The following is a 6032-nucleotide window of genomic DNA, read 5'->3' as shown; positions in this document are numbered from 1 at the left end:
CTGGATCCTTGCATTGCTGCTAGTAGAGAAGTTGGTTATGTTTTATTTTACCACAGTGTATCATCTGTGTACAATGTTCTCCTGGATCTGCTCCTTTCACTCTGCATCAATTCCTAGAGGTCATTCCATGAACTGGAAATTTTTAATAGACAAAAACGCAAGCTATCAACAGTCATATTTTTTAAGAATTCCAAATCACTAATAATTAGAGAATGTGAATTCAAATTCTGAGATCCCATCTTGGGAAATGAAAACAGCAATGGTATTGGGGGCAAGCATTCACATTAATGCACTGTTGGTAGAGTCTTTGGAACCATGCCCAACAAAAGTCATTGAAATTTGCATAAAAGACCTATGTCTCAAAGAGATCAAAGAAAAATAAAAGAACCCATGTGTACAAAAATATTAAAGCAGCAATTTGTGTGTGTGAGGAGTAGTAGTAGTAGTAGTAGTAGTAGTAGTAGTAGTAGTAGTAGTAGTAGTAGTAGTAGTAGTAGTAATTGCAACAAAGACTTAGAAACTAATGTGACTGCCTAGGAGCTAGGGAGTGGCTGAACAAAGTATGGTATATAAATATAATGGAATATTATTGTACAGTAAGAAATGATCAAAACAAATAGTTTCAGAAAAACCTGGGAAGACTTGTATGGACTGATGCAGAATGAAGTAAGCAAAACTGAGAGAATAATTTATACAATAGCAACACTAGAAAGACAAATAACTTTGAAAGATTTAAAAACTCTGATCAGTGGCATTATTTGCCATGATCCACAGTAATGGTAATGATGGACATGAAAGTGCAGTATGCTACCTGTGGTTTGGGGCTTGGACAATGTAGGGATTTATTTCGCTTGATTGCATATTTGTTATAAGAGTTTTAATTTTCTTTTTCTTTTGTTTTCCTTTTTCTCTTTCTTTCTCCAGTTTGGGCTGGCAAATGTAGAAGGGATAGAGTAAAGTAGTGCCTTTGAAAAGAGATGGTAAAAACAGACAAAACTATCATACAGAATGGTCAAAAGGAATCACAGATAACCAGAACAGCTTTAAAAGTTACATGTTTTAGTATTTAAAAGAAAGCAACTTCCATATACTATGTATGTGGAGGCTTATTTATAGGGACAGCCTTATTACTGTCAAGTCAGTCCCTTATTTGTTCATTCTCAATGTCAGAATTAAAAGAGGCACTATTGATAGGTTATTCAATAATTAACTAAAAATAGGTTACCTTATCCATAGCATGAAAAGGGTATCTCCTACAATGATATACATACTCCACCTCCCAGATACCACACCTTCCATTTCCTAGGGAAATATTTCTGGTCAACAAGGCAAAATTTGGTGACTCACCATGTCTTGGCACATCAACTAAATCTGAAAGACACTAAATCCATTTGGGCAGGCATTTTTATATCTTTGGGTGACCAAGAAGCATGTCAGGGAAAGGTTGGGATAAATCAGTATATTGTATTCAACATGTTCCTTTCATTTAGTATTTGTTCATTTCAAAACATTTTTAAATGCATAAAGAAGTAAGTGGGGGGGGGGAGAGATGCTTAGCTTTCACAAGCACACACTGACAAAATTTGACATAGAATTTAGTAACAAATGGTAACCACTATTAGATTCTTGCAGAAGGTTGTGATTTAAATATCTTCAAAGGAAAAATGAACTGGAGGAATTCCATGTGAACTGGAACGACCTCCAGGAATTGATGCAGAGTGAAACGATCAGAACCAAGAGAACATTGTACACAGAGACCAATACACTGTGGTAAAATCAAATGTGATGGACTTCTATATTAGCAGCAATTTAATGACCCAGGACAACTATGAGGGACTTATGGAAAAGAACACTACCCACATTCAGAGGAAGAACTGCAGGAGTGCAAACATAGAAGAAAAACAACTGCTTGAACACATGGGCTGATGAAGACATAATTTGGATGTAGACTCTTAATAACCACCTTAAGACAATTATCAATAATATGGAAATAGGTCTTGATCAATGACACATGAAGAAACCTGTGGAAATGCGCATCAGCTACTGGGGGTTGGGAGGGTGGGGGGGAGAGAGAGCAAGAACATGAATCATGTAAACATGGGAAAAATTTTTTCTAAAAAATAAAAATTAAATTAAAAATATGAAGTAATTTTCAGGACTGCTAAATAGGCATACATTTTATCTTGAAATTCCAACAATTCTTGAATGTACATTTCCATATACCCATTATTTCTTGTGTTGGGGGTGGGAGGAAATCACTTTATCCCACTGAGAATAACCTCATCTTTGTCCCTGATTAATTAAACCATTATTTTGTGCTTAAATTTGAGCAGACCTTGAGAAAGAGACCATGTTATACATTCCATAGGCTTTTTAAAAAAAATAAACAAATAAACAAATCCTTACCTGCCATCTTAGAATCAATATTATGTGCTGCTTCCAAGGCAGAAGAGCAGTAGGGGCTAGGCAATGGGAGTTAAGTGACTTGCCCAGAGTCACACAGCTAGGATGTGTCTGAGGCCACATTTGAACCCAGGACTCTTGAGATCTATCATCTCCAGATAATCTGATAAAGACAGCTTAGTTGATAAGGAAGCAATGGACACTGAAGATCTTTTAGGTCATGCTTCCAGCTCTGTCTCTAGGAGTTTATTATATATTTATTTTATATATATAAANAACTCCCCATAGTTCAATCAACTGCACCCCGAAGTTCAAAGTTTGGTCTTCATGGTACAGTGAAGGGTTTTCAGACATCTTCATGTGTCCTCACCAAACAAGTTCGTCGTCTGGATTCTGGGGAGATGGCAAGATCCTTATTCTGAAATTTTTCTCAAAAGAATTTAAACTTTACAAGGCCAGATTTTGAAAGGCTTTGAATGCATATAAATGGGCAGTGAAAAGGCACATAATGGGTGTGAACAGGTTGAAACATAAAACCAACTAGGAACTAAGAAGAACAAAAGTAAAGGATGTCATCAAGTGTGGAGATCTCTTTATCATCTCTGATAATCTGATAAGGACAGTTTAGTTGATAAGGAAATAAGGACTGGATAAGAGAATTGTCTTTTACCTCATGCTTCTAGCTCTGGCTCCAGGAGCATGGAGTTTATTATATATATTTATTATATATATTTCAAGACTCATTTCACACAAAAGAACCCCCCCGAAACTTTGCAGATGCACAGAAGTTACAAATTATGTCATATCTAAACACAAAAGGTCTCATTGGCTTCAGAATAGAACAAGGCCAAGGCTGAATTTTGACTGGGTTATTATCAGAAAACCAGGTCAGGGAATATTTTCTCAGGGTTGAAATACCCTTGCTAAGGTTTTGGTCTTGGCTATATGAGGCAGCTGCATTCCTGGCCAAAAGGGAAGAGTGTTAACCTCTTAAATGTAGGTTTGCTAGGAACTTAAAACTTTTCAATAAGGCCACAATACTTTTCAACAAGAAATCACAAGGATTACAAAAGGGGTCAAAAAAGGAGTCTCAGATTTTTATCTTAGATAACCCAGTTCAGTCTCACCCTGATAAGGGTAGTGGGTTCAACACAGGGCTCTGCCTTCTGCTGGGCTGTGTTGACCTTTTGATGGGGTCTAGATAAAAATATCTCTTTGAGATTCTAATTTCTCTCAACAGACCTCCCATCTTTAGACCTGACTCTCAATTCACTTAGCCATATAGCTGCCCCCATTCTAGCTGCCCCCATTCTATAGGCTTTTTCTTCTTTTTCTTCTTTTTTTAAACCCTTAACTTCTGTGTATTGGCTCCTTGGTGGAAGAGTGGTAAGGGTGGGCAATGGGGTCAAGTGACTTGCCTAGGGTCACACAGCTGGGAAGTGTCTGAGGTCGGATTTGAACCTAGGACCTCCCGTCTCTAGGCCTGACTCTCAATCCACTGAGCAACCCAGCTGCCCCCTATAGGCTTTTTAAATATATATTTTGCTATGATTTGAAACTTTGTGGATTTGACTGATTACTTTGGGGCTTTTCCTAAGTTCCTAAAATAATCAGGTGCTCCATACTATTCCCTTAAAGTCCATGTCTCTTGGCAGGTCAGAGCTGGGGACTGGGCTCCTCTTTTTGTTGAAGGTCATCTTTCTGATGCAGAAACTTTCCCTCTCACTAGTCAGCTCCAACTAATGAACACAGTAACTCCAAACCTCTTGAACTCACAAGTTTGCTTTCATCTCAAGGTTGATGTCTGGTCACCTATATAGTGAAAAGAAACAGAAAACAGAAGAGCCAGCTGGGGCTATGAGATCTAGCTTTAAGCTTTCATAGGCAGGACTTATACTTTAACTGCCATGTATTTATTGCCACACAGCAGCTGGATGGTCAGAAGCCCCTCAGAGGAAGTCTTGAAAGCTCTTGTTATGCTTCCCATAAGCAAAAAGAAAGAATTAACTAAAGCTGGGTCAATACCTTATCAGCAGAAGCCAGGGGCTTTATCCTCAAAGCAATCAAGCACTAAGCCATTTCCCCTGGTCAGATGAAATCAAGAAGGGAAGTCAGTCAATAAACATTTATTAAGTACCTACTGTGTGCCAGGCACAGTGCTAAGCACTGAAGATACAAAAATAAATATAAGCAATCCATGCTCTCAATGAGCCCATGAACTTTGCAATCTTCAGTTGTGCTGGGATCAACATACGATTTCTACGCTGAGAAAGATGGGGGGGGGGGGGAGAGAGAGAAAGGAGATAGAAAGAGAGACATGGAGACAGAGACAGAGAGAGACATGTTACTCACCGACCTGTAAGGATAAATCAGTCTTACAGCAGACAAACAGAAAAGAATGATAATAATGAATAAAACAACTTTAAATATTTAGCATAGAGGAAATGTCATGGAGATGGTCTCTGTTAATGATTATGAAGTAAGTTTGAATTGAGTTCACAGAGGCATATTCCTCTATAAGATCACAGAATGTCAACACAAGAAGGGACCATTAAGTTCAGCCTTCTTATATTAGAAATGAGAAAACAGGAGACCTGAAGAGATGAGGAAAAGGACTCTGCCAAAATCATACAGGTTCCTAATGGCAGGGCTAGCATTTAACCCAGATCTTCTTATTGGCATTCTCATGTCTTTTCTACTATCTTCCTATGACTTTCTTGATAAAAATTTCTTGTAAAAGCTGGAGAGCTTGGCTCATCTTAGTATGAATGAGAATTATTAGTAGAATTAATAGAATACTAGTATTTAATAAATTAGTCTAAACACGTTAATGAAATATCTGCATAGACATGAATATTAATTATCCATATTAATGAATAATATCTATTTCATAATTCATATTATTGGTAGTAGTAATATTAGTAGTAGTATTAATATGAATAATAATGGGAGCTGACATTTCTGTAGTATTTAAGTATGACAAAGTGCTTCACTAACATTATTTCATTTCATTCTCATAACAGCCCTAGTTCACATTTGCAAACTGAAGATTATAATAGCACCTGTCTCACAGGGGAAAATCCAGTACTCAGAGAAGTTAAGTGATTTGCCTAGAGTCACACAGTTGACAATATCTGAATCAAGATTTGAGCCTAGATCTTTCTGACTCTGGCTATAGCATGCTATCCATAATACCATACTGACATGTTGAAGAGACTCTCAGTCTTTGATTTATTCTTTTTTCTTTTTTTGCCATGTCTTCATATGAAATTTATCTTAGTCTTAACCCTAAAAATATTTGCTAACCACCAGATGAGAAAGATATTAATCCTTGTAAATAATCCTGGGACCCACTAGTCTGTAAATAGTTTATTTTATTAATCTATGTATTATTTGAAAATATGATCCTAATTTTAAAACAATTCTGCAACAAATTTGAACTTCAATTCATTGAAGGCAGGCATTTAAATGCTGTGATTATACAAAGAGCACATCTTACACCTAATTCTCTGGCAAGATAACATCCTCTCCTCTTCCAGAGACTACTAAAGAATGATGTCATTTAGCATGTTATGTATGTGGGGAGAAAGAGACAGAGACAGACAGAGACAGACAGAGAGACAGACATA

The sequence above is a fragment of the Gracilinanus agilis genome, chromosome 2 (genome assembly GCF_016433145.1).
Source record: "Gracilinanus agilis isolate LMUSP501 chromosome 2, AgileGrace, whole genome shotgun sequence".
NCBI lineage: Eukaryota > Metazoa > Chordata > Mammalia > Didelphimorphia > Didelphidae > Gracilinanus > Gracilinanus agilis.
The sequence above is the reverse complement of the archived record's forward strand: the minus strand, read 5'-3'. Positions refer to the sequence as shown.